The 18,891-nt window shown below is 38.7% G+C and overlaps 1 long non-coding RNA gene across 1 annotated transcript in view; it reads right to left on the minus strand.

The window, feature by feature from the left end:
* Positions 1–16,878: 16,878 nt before the first annotated feature.
* The window catches only part of LOC108604810, a 44,186-nt gene continuing 42,173 nt past the window's right edge, over positions 16,879–18,891 (minus strand). Inside the window, exon 3 of the long non-coding RNA XR_001915362.1 lies at positions 16,879–16,930. This is a non-coding gene — a long non-coding RNA (uncharacterized LOC108604810). The remainder of the gene's footprint in view (positions 16,931–18,891) is intronic.

Raw genomic sequence — 18,891 nt, forward strand, 5'->3', positions numbered from 1 at the left:
TATCTATATATAATAGGGTGTGTTCACTTAATTGGTGTGTAAATTGTACAAAATGCTAGTGCAAATTTGACATCTGAAACAATTCTGAGAATATTTTCTATAACAAATATGATTCCGGATAAATTTATATAAAAAAAAGTTCTATTTAAAACTATTATTTAGCATCAAGACGAAACATGATGACTCGGCTAATATATAGTGTGTAATTGGAAATATTTGAAGAATTTTTCGTGGAATGTGATTTTGCAATACTTGTTTATTAATATATATGAAAATATATTCGTAATATATTGGTTTACTGCTGATAAGCATGCAGCGCTACAGGCGACAAATGTTGCAACATAAGCAGCGCCATCTATTGCGCAAGAGCTGCAACATGGGCAAAAGGGAAACTGAGCACTGTAATGTTAAAAACAGAGGAAAGAATGTGAGTCCTGTAGGATATTGAAAGCCTGATTGAAGACTAATTTTCTAATTTCCAAAAACAGTTCAAAATTGCTGCCCCAGGTATATTTATCAACTAAATATTTATACAAGTGAGTGTATTTATAGAATTGGATGAGCAGGAGCAAGCGAAGCTATAGTTGGGCAACGTGAATTGAAAAGCCATTGAACTTCAGCGCACAGATACAGATACAAAAACACTTACAAATACAAATACAGCATGGAGAGGCAGAGAAAATATATACGGGCTATAGCGACAGAGATAACGTAACGAAAACTCACTTGACAACGCCAAATGAATTTATGAACATGCGCCTCCGTTTCGTTGTCCCGGTCCCGGTCTCGGTCTAGAGCAAGAATAAGAATACGAACAAGAAGAAGAATGAGTATGAGTTTGAGTGTGAGCATGAGCAACAACAACAGCATGCAACCGGTTGTCATGGCAACAATGGCCGCTGTGGCTGGCGGCGAAGGAGCGCACAAAGCGCACAGCCGAAGAACATATAATTCGGCCATATTTGATTTTGGAAATGCTTGAAATTGTTGTTGCCTGTCATTGCCACTGCTACGCCCCTGTTGTTCTAGTTCTCCCTCCCTCTCCCAACATTGCTCTTGCTCTTGCCACACAGATTGGGGTGGGTTTTCAGTTCAGTTCAGTTCAGTTTTGCTCTCTACTCATTTTCTATTTTCTGACTGCGCGTCGCTCGGACTTAATTCGTTGTATCTTTTTCCATATCCCATTATTGGTATTCAACTAAAATTGTCCTTATCTACGCATAGCGACGCATACAATCATCAGCTTTAGACACATGGAGCTAAATATAAGCACACAACAATGGATTCGATTCCCACACAGCTTTGAGTTAAGATTTTACGATGATCTGTAGTAAAAATTTACGATTTGGCAATTAAGAAACAGTGCGCTAAACACGTCTTTAAAAACAAATAAATCACCTCGATATTGTCTACTAGCTTTTGTTATTTATATATAAATTTAGATATGTATTTGTATTTTGTATTTGTTTAGCTGGCTGTGAGTGAGTGAGCGAATCTTGTATAGACCTCAGCCATATTTAATATGCAGCGGAGGCTTATGGGCTTAAATGGCCATCGATTAACTATAAAATTGACGATTTACGATTACTCGTTCCGCAATAAAATCAATGATTCGTTGAGTTGGACGCACGTAAACTTGTCGCTGTCTCTTTCTCTCTCTCTCTCTCACTCTCGCTTGCTCGACTAGCAATACGTTGGATCTCATTGGGTTGGGCATTATTTAATGAATTTCGCAATGTATATATAATTAAATGTATGATTACAGATAGCTATGATCATAAAATAACTAGCACGCCATGGAAAGTTAATTTTACAAATTGTTATTTATTTTTACTGCATAAATGGAGTAATTTGTAATAAGCAAGATTTATAATTTTAATAAGAAAATATCAAAGGAATGAAATGAAAGTAGCGAACTCAACGAATTTTGATTTAACTTTAAAATGTATGACAAAATGAATAATAAGTGAATTAAACTAAATAATATCTGTATTCAAATACTTATGCTCATATGCAAATTTGTGCTGTGTATTTGCAATTGGACATGACTTACAATTGAACAAAGTATCCATGCGCACGACTCCGACGCCAACTGCAAAGACAAGAGATAAAATATAATATATTTAACTCGCATTGTCGCATATAATAAGATAGAGCCTTGTGGCACTCTTGTATAAATGTTCATAATGTGTCTGATTTGAATGTCTGGCTGGACTCGGATTGAGCAGCGCATTGAACTCCCCGCCGACATATGTGCCAAAATATAAAAAGAGAAGCGAAGAAAATTGTGACAGCCAATTGGGCAGGCAGGCAGGCCGACATGAAGGCGCTGATCAAGTCTGCTTTGGTAATTTATGCATTCTTTGTTTCAGTCGCAATGTCTTGTGTTAATTCATTTAAATAATAAACAGACAGCTACACACACGTACATAAAGATGGTTGAGTACAAACATTGAATATGTAAATGCATTTGCTTTGGCGAGTGGAGTGGTCAGGCACAGATAGCGCAGAGTGGATTCCCAGGCTGTTGAATTGGGGAGTCGTGCCTGCAAGTGCAATAAATAAGCAGCCACAAGTGACAGGCGTCATTTTGAATTCCTGTTGATGACTGCCTGTCATGGAATGATATACGTACTATAGCTATATGCTTAGCCTCTCGGGTCTGAAAAAAAAAAATCAAATGAAAAATTCCGTGCATGTGCAAAGTTTGTAAACGCGATTCTAATTCTAAAATAGACAAACACACGCAGGCCACATTTTTAGTTCTCTTTTTTTTTTTTGCTCGACCTCGAAATCATAATTCAGCATTTAATGGTTCTTTAAAGGCCCATTAAGTCAACTCTTTTGCCTTATGCCAACCACTTTCGTTTTTCCTTGAACATTCAGCGGGCAATTAAAATTTATAATTGCAACTCTTTGACGAGCAGCAACGACCAAGGCAGACAGAAACCAAAAACACGCCAACAGTTCGCAAAAAAGAAGAAAAAATTCCCAAGCCCAAGCCGAGGCGTTGAGTTTTTCGTTGTGCGCGCTGCACGTTTTTCCGATTTTATGTTTTCCTTTGGCTTTTTTTAGATTTTCACTCTATTTGCGGTGCCGCCGTTTAGCAACCATTAAAACTGTTTTATGGCACTCTTGAAGCAAAAGCGAGAGTTGTGAGTTCAGTTCCAAGGCGGAAGGATTAATATATATATTTTTAATGTTGCAATTTGCCGCTTGCTCGCTTAAAATTGCAACAAATTGTTTTACGATCGGCAAGCTGTGCGTGTTGCATGCAGCAAAGTGGTGCAGATCTAATAGATTCTCAGTTGAGCAGACGGCTTAGCTAAAATCAAAAGTCTAAAGCTTCAATTGAGTGTTGAATCGCTTGAATTTTAATGCAAACTCCAAACTCCATTTGTATGCAAAGTGTTGCTTGGCTAGCAATTAAAAATCTATAAAAAATGCCTGTCAATAGTGCAAATTTTCCATTTGATTTATGTTTGGTTGCCAGCATAGTTTTCATAAACTTTTTACAATAGATAAGAAGAACTGCCTGCACTTCATTTTGAAAGCGATCGTTTCTCCCCTTTCGAGGCACTAAAAGTAAACAACAACAGCTTGCGCCATTAATTGCGCGGTAAGTGTGCCAGATGCACTTGCTCCGCGTCCGTCCAAGAGCCAGCTGCGAGGCACAGCGGGGCACGAGGGGAGCTGAAACTTGTTGAAGTTGCCAGCGTGGCAAACAAAACAAACAAATATCAACATTTAAGTGCTTAGCAGTGCACTCAATGGCCGCAGTTTCCATGTTCAATGCTCAACCCCTTTATGCTCCTAAACACTCCACAAACTATATGGACCCTAACCCCGCCGCTGGCTTTTACGAGCAGACGAGTCTTCCATTAAGCAGCATACACCGACTGACTGACGGACGGACGCACTGGCGTGGCGTCCACCTTGCATCCGTTTTGGCGACGCAACAACAACAGTTGCTATTTGTTTTTTTTATATTTTAGGCGCATTAACTTTGTGTGTTTAATGCGAAAAATTATTAACCATACAATCGACATTTTATGGTCTTTAAGTTGACAGTTTGGCTTGCTCGGTGCTTGGATCGTTGCCCACGCTCATTTGCCGGCGTATTCCGGTTGTTGTTGTTGTTGTTGCTGGTTTTCTTTAATTTGTGTTTTGGCTGCGCTACTGTTTTTGTTTCTAAGGTATGCGTTCATTAATTAAATTAACTAACATTGTTATATTTTTATGGTTCGAGCATAGCTAATGGATTAACGCTACATTTGGATTAAAACAAATTTGAATTTTATTGAATTCAAATTAGTGAACAAAAGCAAAAATTTTAGGAGCGTTGCGTACATTTTGCTTAGCTGTTTTGTTTGTGCCACATGCAACGTTAGTTGACGCCATTAATTTAATTGTATGGCAAACCAAACAAAGGTCGCAATTAACCTTAAACCCCAAGCGTTGGCAGTTGGGCAGGGGCGGGGCTGTTACAGGGGCTGTTGGCAAATAGTTGCACACGCGTGTGGCAGCTGCGGCAACAGCGCTACATTGTGGCTAAAAGTTATTCTTTTTTTTGTGCTAATTTAAAATTCTGTGCTGTAAGCAAACACACTCACACACACACACACACACACACACACATGAAGTTACATTAAATTTTAGAAAACACAAAATGCCGCTTTCCGAGCTGGTTGCCAAACAATTTCCCATAAATTTTCGTCAAAATGCAGCAAAGGGGAGCCATGTACATACACGAGCAGTGGGTGGGTGGGTGGTTGGGTGGCTGTAATATATGTAAGCTTGCTGGTAAGTCGTGCCCAAAAGTTTTGCTTGCCACTCATTTTGTACTTTTTTGCTTTTGGCAAACATCAAAATGTATTCCAGACACGCATTTGGCCATTTTGCAAACGTGCCAGCAAATGTGACTCCTTCTGCTTCTTCTGCCAGGACGACGAAATTTTCCGCCCGAGTTTGCGCTGCAGTCACGCAAGTTTGGGGGGGGTGGGGGCATCAAACTTGTTTCTTATTTTGTTTTTTTGTTGGTAAAGTTTGAATTTGGCAAACATAAATTATTTGCAAAAATGTTTCCCCAAAGGCCACGCCCACGCGCAATGTATTTCATTTTTCTTGTGCGCTTTATAATCGCTAGCGGAAATATATGAAATATAAATAAATAAATAAAATACACTTGCAAGCTGGGGCGGTCCATTTGCCCCAGCCCCAGCCCCCAGCCTCCCGCTCTAGTTCTCGCTCTCTAAGGCAAAACTTTTGCTGTTATTGCAGTTGCTGCTGCTACTGCTGCTGTCGGACTATAGATACTTTGTGCTGGTAACTTATGGCTACGACAGCAGCAGCAGAAATAGCAGCAGCCTCTGAGGTAGCAACAGCCGTTGAGGCTGCGGGAAGGTGCGCAAATTGCCAAGTCTGTGAGGGAGGCGCACCTTGAAAGCTGTGGTGTAATTTGTATCTAATCTTGCCTCATGTTTATATAAAAGCAACGACAAGCCGGCATGAGAAAAACTACACTCACACACACACATACATAGACACACTTTGTGCAATATGGTGAAAGCTGACAAGGGTGCGCTGTTGCTTCTGCACATGGCATGTTGCTACAAGTCCCTGATGTCCTTGCTTCAAGTCCAAAAACTAACTAGAAATGTATGTAAGTTGTTGCTCTATGTACACAACCATTCCCATGTATATGTATTTGTATATTTATGTGAGCTGATGCTGAGCTGGAGCTGGAGTGGGCCGATGGTGGCAGTTGGGGGTTCTTGCTGGTTTTTGGAATTTTAATAAAATTGCACAATTCCCAACTAAAGATAGATACTTTTCGTGTAATTTACGATGATGGCAGATAGCAACGATAGCAAAACGAGCCAACTATCGACAGGGGCATGAGGACTGTGATGACTTGGACAACTTTAACGCTTAAGCAAGACAACAAAAGCGTTGCCAGATTGAGATGCTAACTAAATGAAAGTGCAGTATAAAGTTCGAAGGACTTCAGCTTAATAAACACAAAGTCATTTGAGGTTTCACTTTTCTTTAGCATTGCAAAAAGAGATGCACGCAAATGAGATTTTCGAAATATGCGTTTTAAATTTCGAAAGATATACAAATATTCTTCTAGAATTATCATATGTGATATCTTACGAAATTCAGCATTTGTTGCAAATTCAATCCTCATCATTGTCACAAAAACAGCTTAAGTTAATTCCAAGTTAATTAGATTTTGTAACATACGATAATTCCAATAAGGTATCGATATTTTAGAAACAAAGTTTGATTATTAAGACAAGAAGATCTAACAATTTAACTTTGAGGATTGAGTTTTGTGGCCTATTTTACTAAATTATCTGAACCATCTGGCAACTCTTAGAATGCGACTAGCAATTGCCCTAAGACGTGTCCATGTCCTGGGCTTATTTATTGATGAAATCAACTGCAAGTTGACACGAAACTCCCAAGTGGAGGTAAGCAAACAGTTGGCTTAATTTTACCCAATTGATCAATTTACCTCCAGCCACGTCGCATATGCAGATGGACGCCATTGCCGTTGCCGTTGATTGGGAGGCCCACAAAATCGAAAGTCCATAATATATGATGGCAATTCGTAATCAGCAGTCAAGCGAAAGCCAGCGGGGCGAGCTTAATGTAATTACTAGAGGGTGATGCGAGACGACCCCAGCCCCAGCGTGGGTGCCCTTAATTGGCTATCGAGGCCTCATTGCCGCTAAATGGAAAGCGCATCAATTGAACTTCGAGCGCGCTTCTAATTACGTAAATAAATTGTCAATCGTTCCAAGTCTCGCCTCGACTAACTAACAAATTGACTTGCTATGCATGTCTTCATATAATTTTTACCTGCACTCAAAGTGAAAGTTGCCAGGCGTTTACCTGTGTCTGCGGAAGGATTTCGAGGCATCAGGTGCTCATGCCGCGAACGGCAACGGGAACGGGTTATGCTCTACCCTTGTGTGCGGAAAATTCTTGTAGCGAAAACACACAAATTTTCACGGTAAAAAATAAGCAAACGCTTGTTTTTTATGATATGCGGCATAAATGGATTTTAAACTGCTGCCAAACAGGCAGCTGATGCGCATTGTCTTATCCTGCCATATCCTTTCTTTTTTTTTGGTTTGACAGCGAGACTGCGACGCTAAGCCTGCGGCAATTGCGTTTTCAATGGAAATACTACTGCGTCTCGAGTTGAGTTGCCGTCAGGTTGCCGAGCCCGATCCGGAGAGTCACAAAGGGTTGTGCTGACAATTGTTGCAATTTGAGTGAGACGCAGTTTTGGGTCTGCAAATTTGCCAGCCACGGCAACGGCAACGGCAACGGCCATAAATCAAAAGCCCAGCCAAAAAGAAAACAAGAAAAGTGAAAGTGAAAGTGTAATGGCCAACCTTCATGGCTGCCATATTGAAATCTAGCAGCAATCACCCCGCTACCCCAGGTGCAATAGTTCAGCTTGAAGGGTTGATATTATCTTTGGGCGCTGCTGTTGAACCCGAGCATGTAAATGTTTCGTTTAATCCTTGTAATGGCAAACATTTGCTGTAACTCCCATGGAAATTGTTTCAGCTCCTCCCATTGTTACCAAAACCGCAACTTAAGCACCAGGCCTGATTCTTTCCTTCGAGCTTACCTACTTATAAATGTTTTTTTTTTTATACTTTTTATGCAAGCAGCAGCATTTATTTTGACATATTTTATGCGCATTACTTTTATAGGTCTAGGAAAAAATAGGCGTGATGCAAGGAATATAAAAATTGAACTGACAAACAAAGCAGACAAATGACGTTATGTTCAATAAAATTTATTTTCGGTTTCATTTTCTAACTTTAGCTTCTATGAAAATTTCTAAACTATGTGAAAAAATAAAAATGTGGTAAATAAATTTCTACTGCATTTAAGTTAAAATCAACTTAAGTTCAAATTTCTCTTGTACATTTATTGTTTGTTTTATTTTCAAACTATAGCTATAAACATTTCTAAAATATGAAATAAATTAAGAAAAAGGTAAAACAAAATTTTGTTTACAGTCGTTTGAAACTTAATAACTTTATTTGTTTTATTTTCGAACTTTAGCATCTGTGAAAATTTCTAAAATATTTAACAATAAATTAGGAATATGGATGAAATATATTTAAAGCAGATGTTAGTTGAAAGTATCTTCAAAATAAATTTCTTTCATGCTAAATTTGCTGTTTATTTAATTTCCTAACTTAAGTTTCAACGAAAATTTATAAAGTATGTTATAATAAATATACATTCTTGTGTTTGAATATATTTTTAGTAAACTTTAGTTTAAAATAGCATGGGCGTAGACAGAAGAGAACACGGCGGGCGTTACCCATTATATGAAGAAGATTTATGTTTTAAATCTGGAAAATTAGAATAAAAGCTGTCGAGGGTGTAAAAATTGTGGCGCACCCCTTTAAATTACGAGCTAGTTACGCCTATGTAAAGTAGTTTTGATTACAAATTTAATGTGTGCAAAAATAAAGAAATTTTGACCAAACTAGCCTTAAAGCAACTGCATCTATTTTTAGCAAATTAACCGTTAAACTATAACTTTTAGGCAAACTGGAGCTGAAAGCATCTTAAATTTAAATTCTCTGCATATGAAAGAAACTTTTGTAAACACCGCATCAACATGTTTTTTATTTAAAAGCTTGTTGGCTACTTAGCATAAAAAACCGGTCTAGTTAGTTAGACTCCTTTAATGCATAATTTGCACATAAATTTCAGGCCAAAGACGCATTTCATTTATTTAAGAAATTAGCTCAGCCCGGTCCCTTCTCTTTTGAAATTTGCATTTAATTCAATTAGAGTTCTTTACAAAAAGACTCCTTTAATTTTTAATTTGGCCCGTCTGCATAAATTATGTTTATGGACATAATTCAATCAGAATTTACTTTGGGCTGCAACTCCCTAGAGCAATTTTTAAAGTTGATAAACACAAATCTGTTAACATGTGTTAAATTTGAAAACAAGTGCCTAATGCACAAAATACAAAATTCGAAATAAAGCAACAAAAAAGGCAAACGCATCAGTAAATAATTTATTTAGTTATTTTGAATTTTTTAGGCAAAGATAAGACGTGGGTCAAAGCCAAACTATGGACATGAGTTGGGTTACGGGATCTGCTGTCTTATGTGTCAGCATTTGTAAATTATGAGCTGGAAATATGAAAACAAGTCAAGAGACAGAGACAGAGAAAGAAAGACAAAATGCATTTTAAAATATTGAAAACAAGTTTCTATCGAAATGAATGTTTTGGTTATGGCGACAAATCTGTGCGCCACTTGAGTCGTGAGTCTTGAGTCGAGTGTCAAGCGCTGGGAATCGGATTTTGTTGTTTCTCTTCTTTGTGGTGTATGAATTGCAATTAGATCAGAGACATCGCTCATTTTGAAGTGCTGCATGGAGCGGAGTGGGGTAGACATAAAACTGTTTCGGAAAACATTGAGAAAATGAAAAATGGTGCTATACGAGTGGCATATGAACGAGCCCAGCGACGAGTCTTGTGAGTAATCCAAGGAGGCAAGTCCAAGACCTGATAAATGCAGCAAGTTTGCGCGTTGAATTTCAATGGCGGCCACAAGTGACAGCAACTCCTTCTCCCATGGGTGCCTTGATGTACTTATAACAAGAGTCAAGTGCTGGCTCTAGCCGACGCAGATAGCCATAGATATATGTACATTTGTATCTTTATGAATCGGGTATCTGGTATGAGTGAGATGTGGTCTGGTCTGGTCTGGCCTGGGGGAGCAGAGCGCGTCGCCCATTTTAATGCGTTTCTTCGACAGGCCATGAAAATATGCCTGGTGATTTTTAAAATGCTTTAATTGAGGCCCCAACAAGCCACAGACAATGACACACACACACACACACATTGCTCGCACTCGATTCAGATTTTAAATCTGGGCAGCAGACAAAATGTCTGTTTTTCGTTGCTCGAGATGCGAAAGTGGCCAGTCCAATTAAAATTCTTAAAGCATTCACTTTACTCCAACATGCCTCTGTGCCTCCGACTCTGACTGCTTTGTTGCTTAACAAAAATCATTTCAGCTCTGCCAAAGGCTTGTCTGTCAGTCAGTCAGTCAGTCAGTCAGTTGTAAAAGGCGACGGCATTTCATTTTGAATACAAATTTTTTTTGGCAATTTTCTGTAATTCCTTTAGGGAATAAATTATTTCTCAGCTGACACAAATCAAAGTCTAAACAAGTTGACAAACTTATGAAATATAATAGGCCAATAGTAGAGTCGTAAAATTTTAAGCCATAAAATAAAAACTTGAACGATTTGTTGTGCTTCGAAATTTATCACTTCCCTTGGCGGCAAAGATACATTTTTGGAAATGTAGAATAAAACTACTTTGCTCTTAAGCCGATTATAAAAAATATGATTGTATAATATTTAAAGAATGTTATATTATTTTTGCTTAGTCAGCAGAGCTAAAAACGAAAGTCTACAAATGAATGAATTCCTTAGATTTTCATTCAAAGTGTTGAGTTGACCTTTAACGCCGCTTTTCTATAAATAATATAACAAAATATAAAAGTATGAAGCAATATAAAGTCGAATTAGACGCTTCATTAGCTAAATTAACATTTATTTTTATAGCAGTTTACTGACACGTTTCCAATATAAATTGGGAATTTTTATACACCTAATTTAAATTCAAGATTAAGATCTAAGACATTTTCAATCTAAATTTTATATCAAAAATTAGCAAAATTAAAAGCTTTTTTAAAATTCTGCTCACTAAAAAACGAATAAAATGTAACAAATTGATTTTGCCGACGCCCAACGACAAATTAGCGTAATTTATTTAACACTTTAAATTTGTAAACACCTTTTACTGCAATATTTAATAAGAAGCAGCCATTTTACTTATGGCTTGTGGAATTTGTTAATATTTCGTGTTTAAACAACAAATAAGCGCACAGTTTACGGCCTGAGTCAGGTTGACAAAAATAAAGATAAGTGTTAATGCAAAGTGAAATGCAAAATGTCCTTTTTCGCAGAGTGCGTGATAAGAGCAAATGGCGGAGAGGCCATTAAGTGCTTCAGTTAATTGCGCCAGGTACCCCCACTTAGAGCACCTGTCATTGTAAACTGCATGTTTTATATGCGCTTTCAAAAATTAATATGCGCTTATGTTATTTTTGGGGTGTGGCGTTTAATAAGCTTAACTTGAGCTGCGAAACTTTAAATTGATTTAGAGTCCAAGCTTCAATGGCCGCAAATATATGCAAAAGGCAGGATGTTGGCCCGTTACGCATTTTATTGCGCATATTAAATAAAATTAATGAAATTTTCTGCTTCATAATCCTTTGCAAAACGCATAAATTTACTCATTAAGTGCGTCGCAATCTTTCTGTATGTGTGAGTGCGAATTTTCGTGTGTACCTCTATGTAAAAACATATATACACTTAAAATGCCAGCTCGTTGCTCTTAATGTATATAGAAATTCAAGTATTTCTATTGATTTTTATCTGGCCCGGCATCGCAACGAGGGATGTTCAGAAGCAAAAACCAGGGCCCCAAGTACTTTATATAGCCATGCGATTATATGCATGTAAGCGAACAAAGCTCCAAGAGTACATAAGCGACGCCCAAAAGACAAAGCTCTGCTTTTGCATTTCTTTTTGTTCGAATTTAAAGAGAAGCCGGCTGGCCAAGCTTTTCGAAAAGGGAAATTTACAAACAAACAAACAAAGTTGCAGCTACGATTTGACAATATTTGTTATTGTTATTTTTTGTTTAACTTTCAGCAGCCGCTTTTGGCATGATAAATGTAAGGGGCTCATTTGTTTTTAATAATTACTTTATTTAATTTAATATATAGCTTGTCACAATCATATATCGTCAGCGACGAAAATATTTACAGCAAATCCGTTGAATATTGTTGGCGGAAATCGTTGCTTTTGCGATTAACTTGAAAGGAAAAAATCCGGAAAAAATTGTTTATTTTTGCAGGATTTTATCAGGAGTTTTTAGCATTTTCATAAAATTTCTAACACGCCAACTTAAAAAAAACTGCATCAAAAATTAAATATTTTCAAGAGTAACGGCCTTATTTTTTGTATGACTTAGCGAATGCATAAACCTTTGAGGCATGCGCCCTCTGGCGCTTTTTAGGCACACTACATGTTTCATTAGCTGCACGCAGGTTGGCGCATTGTACGTGAGCTTAGCGCACGCACACAAGTGCAATGGAGAGCGCTGGCTCTCAAACTGGCACGAGGTGGATCTCAAACTGCACACTGTGTGTGCGAGTGAGAAAGCACTGTGGGAAAGGGATGTGGTTAGGCAATTACAAATCCAACATGGCTGCCGCCAAACACATGCGCAGCAACTGCTTTAGCCGCAGATACTTTTATCTATGTGTGTGTGCGTTTTGTGCATGGCGTGGGTGTTCAAATAGATTTCATTTATTATGTGTATGTAGTTTGCTTTGTTTTTGCTTCATTTGGCTAGGGGATGCGAATGCAGTTAAAACTTGGCTCAAAACTTTGAATGCAAATTTTAAGCATAATTTGCAAAGCAAAGAAGTGCATAGATAAGCAAACAATCTATACTAAATATATACCATTTTGTTATTTAAGATAAGCTCGACTTTAATGCATTGCTATTAAGCTTTTGTCTCTGCAGAAACAAAACAACTTCATCTAGATGCGTGACGCGTCAGCATTAAAGCTGTCGAAAATTGTCAAATAAATCACTCATATTTATACAAACACCCCTGATATGCCACAGACGCTTGACTTTGGCCGCAGCTAGTCTTAGCTACCATATCTACATATAGTATATGTTAATAGGTGAGCCGGCAAGCGCTTAGTCTCTGTCCACGGCAGCCAGATAAGCTGAAACCGCTGAAAACGTGTTTACGCATAAATTATTAATCGCTGGCACGGACAGGCGACAAAGAAGAGGCCAGAGATACAGAGAACTTTAGCGAGCGAGCAGGTCTCAGTCATGGCTAGTGATGGCAAGAAAAATTCGTTAATGGATTATTGAATCCTATGATTAATTGAAAGCACGAAATTATTAATTGCAAAAAATTAAAATAATCGATAAAACAATTAATGAGCGTTTAGACTCTCACTTACGCCACCCCTCACTAATAAAGACACTTCTTTTGTTTGAATTTCTAAGCGCCAGCGTCTAGACTCTTCGTTGTATGCTAAAGACAAAAACTTCTCAGTAGGATATTTTTTTTAAGGAAACAAAATGAAAACTTAAAATCCTATGCCAAAAATGTAATCGATTATTGTGCATCATACTAAATTAATCGATTAATCGTGCCATCACTAGTCATGGCAGCTTGACAACTACGTCAATGGCTGACTGGAGAGCTAAGAAAATACTTTCAATACTTTCGCTTCAAATCTAAGTTTGTGCTTATGAATAAACATAAGCTGATTTAAATCAATTTACTAAACGAAGGCATAGTTTTGCTTTATCGGCATGTTCTTTTAAAAAATAAATTAAATTAATGCATTTTTTTAAACAAAAAGAAAGTATTGAGATAACTCAATCTATTTTTATTTGAATTTTTTTCCCATATGCATTTGCTTTGGCATAAATAACAAATTTTCAATAATAAAGAATTTGACATTCACTTTAATCATAAATTAAAATTCATTCAGCTCAGCCCTTTGTATAGCCTTTCTATTTTGCTAATGATAAATGGTTAAATATAAATATGCAAATATTTTTCGCTTTAAAGCGTGCCTAGCTTCCCATACTTTTTATTTTATTGCATTCTCCTCCTAATAATTATCTGATTTATTGCTTGTCAGTCATAAATGAGTTTGATGAGTCTCTACTGGCAATATTATTGATGTTGACAAAGGCTTGTCGCAAATAATGTGACATTAGAGCCAATAAAAAGTCGCTAAAAACCAACAAAAGAGCTGAGAAGAAACAAACAAAACCAAAGGGGCATTTTCATTCATAAAAAAGCGACACCAAAAGACGCTGCAGAGACACTTTTACTATAAAGTAAATAAATAGTAGATACAGAGAAGGGCGGAGGGGGAGGCGAGTACTTAACTCGCGTGTTTGTCGCGCGCCGTAGACAGCTTCCGTTGAACGTCTTGAGCCGCACTTAACGTCGTCGCTTGTCAGTTGTTTGGTCGTCGCTTTAATGGCGGCCATAATAATGCTTTATTTTACTATCGCATGTGGGTAGCCCCCCCTGTCACCCTGTCACCCCCATGGCCCAAACCCAAATCATGTGTGTTGTCTGGCGAGCGTCTGCCGTTGACCGTAAAATTTTAATATTCCCTCGTTACGGTGCGTGCGCTCGCTCGCTCGCTCGCTCTCTCGCGGAGCTAAAGTCAAATCAATTGCCTGGCAATCTGCAACACCTTTATGACTATTTTATGTGCTACACTTTTCACCTTGACATTGACAATTTGACTGTTGCGGCTGCTGCTGGCTCAATGACCAGCAACATTCAGCGGTAAGTGGCAAGTGGCAGCAGCAAGCGGCACAACCACAACCTGCCCCAACGTGTGTCCCACATTCAAAGTGCCATAAAATACAGAAAGAGAGAGCGAGAGAGTGCTCGCGCGTCTTTAGCGGGTTGCTGGGCGCTCAAAGCGAGCATAATCCATCATAAACATTTTTATGGGCCCACTGTACTCCCCCACTGTACGCTCGGATCGGCTGGCTTTTGTTATTCTTGTTACAGGCGGCAGTAAAATTCGTTAAATGCGCAACAAATTGTTTATTATAGCAGTTTGGCAATAAATGCGACCATTAGCTCATTTTAGGTGTTGCCACCGCACTTTACACATGGTCGGGCCGTGCGTATAACTACATAGTAGACTGTATGCCACATTTGCATTCACCTGACCAACATTAATTAGCTGTTGACCGTTGGCAATTGAAATAAATGTGTGCACGCAGCCAATTCTATGCCAGTGAATTAATTATTAATGTGCGATTTCATTTAAAGCAAACAAATAATCGAATGTTTTTAATTCAACAAACAGCAGCATCAAAGCAATCAAAGTAGAACGATTAGCAAGTGAAATATGTCTGCATCAGCAGGCAAATGTATAAATTCCTTGCTTTTGTTGTTGCTTTTAAAGCACTTTGAATTTACTGTGCCATAACCAAAGCAAATCAGTTTGAGCAAACTTTTGCTCATATCCCCTGACAATAGTGATTATGCTCGATGATGACAACGTTATAGGGAAGTCGGAATGCGGCTATTTTTGTATGGATTTCATAAATGAAGTCATAGGCACACACACACACACGCAAAGTGGCAGCCTCCAAGCAAATGGCTGTGTGTGTCCATCTCTCTGCTCGTTATGAGTCCGAGGGAATGAGCATGGAGTCCAAAGCGCTTGTCTAACGGCCCCATTCAGTTTCACGCCCAGTGAATGCAGTCAGACCAGGCTGCCAAACAGATTTGCTATCCGTCCGCCCGTCTGTCCGTCTATTCGGCCCCAAATGCCGTGACCTACTTACGCATCTATCCAAGCATACATATATATATATATATACAAAAGCAATGTATGCGCGTGGCAAGTTGCTTGTGAAGCTGAGAAGAGAGATATGTATACATATAATTGTGTTGTCCAACGACTTGTCTAAGTTTCGTAATTAATTCTATTGCCTTTGATTGGACTTAATTAAAACGATCTGACGTGCGTCTCGAAGTCGAGCGCTCGCTCGCTCAAGATCGCGTCAATCGATTGTGGCGCAACGTGTAAATTGCTAATGAGCACAAAAGTCTGCCCGCATTAGCTTGGCCAGGCCAACACAATAGATTTATGTATATTCAAAATATGTATAACATACGTCGCTTTGATCTAGTGCAAAATTTATGACTTTAGCTGATTCATTTTGATAACCAGCAAGATATTTAGGCAGCGATATTTTTCTTAATTAATACATTATTTATTTCTTGGTCTTTTTGCTATTTTCGTTCGCTTCTCAATGGGCACAGTGTACACCAACTGTGCGTTTCAAAAACCAAAAAGATACAGTTACAGTTCAATTTACTTGTGCGCTTGGGTCGCGGTCGCAATCTTTGGGGCTTTATCAGGGCAGGTCGCTCTAATGGTTTTAGTTCGATATTTTTGTATTTATGCATAGCATTTTGCTTATGCATTCCCCCCACCACTCGCCCCTCCGTTTTAGCTACAAACGTGCGTGTCTCTGATACAGTCAGAGTCGAAGTCAACACACAGAAACTCATTTAAATTCAATTCGAATGTGACATTTTTGTTTTTTTCTTTTTCTGTGTGTGTGTGTGTGTTATTTTTGTATATTTTCGTTGAAGTTTCTTTTTTTTTTTGGGCCTTTGACAAAGCTGCGAAGGACAAGCGGAGGGGCCACTGAACGCTTAAATCGTTGTGGACGGGCTTCAAAAATTCTACCTCAGCTCAGCTCAACTCAACTCAGTTCTCGGTTCAGGTCTGGTTGTTGTTGTGATTATTATTATTGTTGTTGTTGCTGTTGTTGTTGCCGTGTGCTTTGTTAACCTTATGCCAGCCATTGTTATCCAAAATGGCTGCATTATTTGTACACAGTTCTTTGCTTATTTTGGTTCTTTGTTGTTGCGCCAGTGGCAAGCAAAACTCTAAACGTGATTCATGCAACACAAGTGTGTTGTTGTTGTTGCTGTTGTTATTGTCATTTATATTGATAGGGTGTATTTTATTTTATGGCGTTGTGTGGACTGTGGCATTCTTCAATATTATGTAAAAGCTGCTGGCTTCGCCTGCAGTTGCTCGATTATGGTTTTCTGTCTGATTGTTGGCAGTTTTTATAAACACACTAAATAAAGTTGATGATACTTTCGCTTATTATACTGCTTTTCGTCTATATAGCTTACCTCTGAGCGTAAAGTAAGCAAACGTATTGATTTCAATTGTGCAAATAATTTACCTGAAATTGAAAGAAAACAATGCAAGTTAATAATGAATTTTGACTCCCTCAACCTATTTGCATAAATAACGAACATGAAAATGAACTTAATGCAATTCATTACGCACTCATTATAACAAATGCAAATGCAGCTGATGTTGGGGACTATAAAAGCTCAAATCCATTAGAAATCTTCAAGGATGAATTGCACACCCCACTCGAGCTGGCCAGCGGTTTTCTTCCTTTTTTTTTTTTTTTATAAATTTTTTATTATTTTCTACAGCAAAAAAAAAGGGAAAAAATATGAAATTCGTTCCAGCTGAGATTTCGAGTGCGCAGCGAATTCATTTAAAATTCATAACAAGGGCTGGCTCAACGCAAATTCCGCCCTTTAAATATAAATTAATGTTTGTGCTATTATACAGTTGCGTGCTTGGACTTAAAGCTCTCAAACAGATGAATTTGCCTAAAGTGGAGTGGGCAGGGAATTCTACAATTTATTATTTGCCAGTCACGCAAATCTTTTATTTCATATAATATAATATGTGATAATTAATACTAAGAAATACCTATTGGCATGGCAACTAATGATTACAGACTCGACTGCAGACAGTTTCTAATTTATTCTGACTGGCACATAATGTTTAAAAATAATGCTTTTCATTTCACCTTAAGGCGTAGCAAGAATAGAATAATGGCAACATTTGCAATATTCGCAACCTTGCAGACAAACCAAATGAGGCAAGCAACAATGAAGCTAAATAGACAGACAGATAGACAGACAGATAGAGAGAGAGAGAGAGAGATAGAGGAAAAGCTAGCTAGACAAATTTTATATAAATAATTCATTGTTGTAACGTGCAAAGCTCGTTGAGAGCATTTCAGTTAATTAATGAATCGCATCCCACAGGCTAAGCCAAAAACTAAACTAAACTCAGCATAGACGAGCTCACAGACAAAGACGCAATTGGCGCTAAACGGCCCCAAATGAAACGAATTGGAGAACGTAGTAGTAGTAGGTGGAGCTGTGGCTTGGCAGCAACTCAGTTGGAGTTGTGCAAAAATTAATAACAGACGCACAGCGTCAGACGAAGGGCTTTGAAATTTCGAACAAATGGCGCAGCAAGGCGCATCCAAGGGTGTTGGGCAGGGGGGAGGGGGAAGGGCATGTGGCAAGGGTTTTTAGTTGAACGTGGCTGCAGAGAAAAAGTGCAAATAACGACACCGTGCCAACGTGTGCTGCTTAGTTGAGGTTGTAGTTGCTCTGGAGTTGGTGGTTGCAAGCGTTTCCACCACCATTAAACCTGTATTAGACTGTGTGTGTGTGTGTGTGTGTTTGTGTCTGTGTGTGAGTGTGGCCAGAATTCCCGGTGGGCTTTGGGGTGAGCACAATATATTCAAATTTTGTGCAGAAAGTTCAGCAAGCGCAGCGCGGTAGCAACAGGGCGCATTCGTTGAGTGGGCGGGGCAGCGTGACTTTGCATTAGCATTAGCATGGGGTTTTAGCCTAAAATGAACCTCAACTTAAACTTCAACTTCCACTTCCAGACCCGAACCCGAACCCGAACCCATGTTCATTACACAAAATTTGCATTTAGACGCGGCATGGGCTTGTGGCAGCAACAAGCAGCAGCAGCGGCAGTGGCAGCAGCAGCAGCAGCAGCGAAAACAAAAAGAAGTGCACTTAACCATAACTTTTCGCTCGTGACATTTCTCGAGCGTTTTCCATTAGTTTTTTGCTTGCTGCCATTTTTTTCGCTAAGCTAGCAAATCTTTCATGCTTCTTGTTGCATGCGAAATTTAACGCTTCACGTGGCAAGCCATGGAACATTTTCATCAGCGACACGCCATGACTTGGCCATAATCATCATCGATAACGGCGAACAGAGCCTTCATCCCCACTGATTGGGAAAGCCATCTCCATCTCCTCCTCTGGGTTAATAAGCTCATCGATTGCGCCATTCAATGTCTGCTTTGGTCGA

Source organism: Drosophila busckii, chromosome 3R, assembly GCF_011750605.1.
Source record: "Drosophila busckii strain San Diego stock center, stock number 13000-0081.31 chromosome 3R, ASM1175060v1, whole genome shotgun sequence".
Taxonomy (NCBI): domain Eukaryota; kingdom Metazoa; phylum Arthropoda; class Insecta; order Diptera; family Drosophilidae; genus Drosophila; species Drosophila busckii.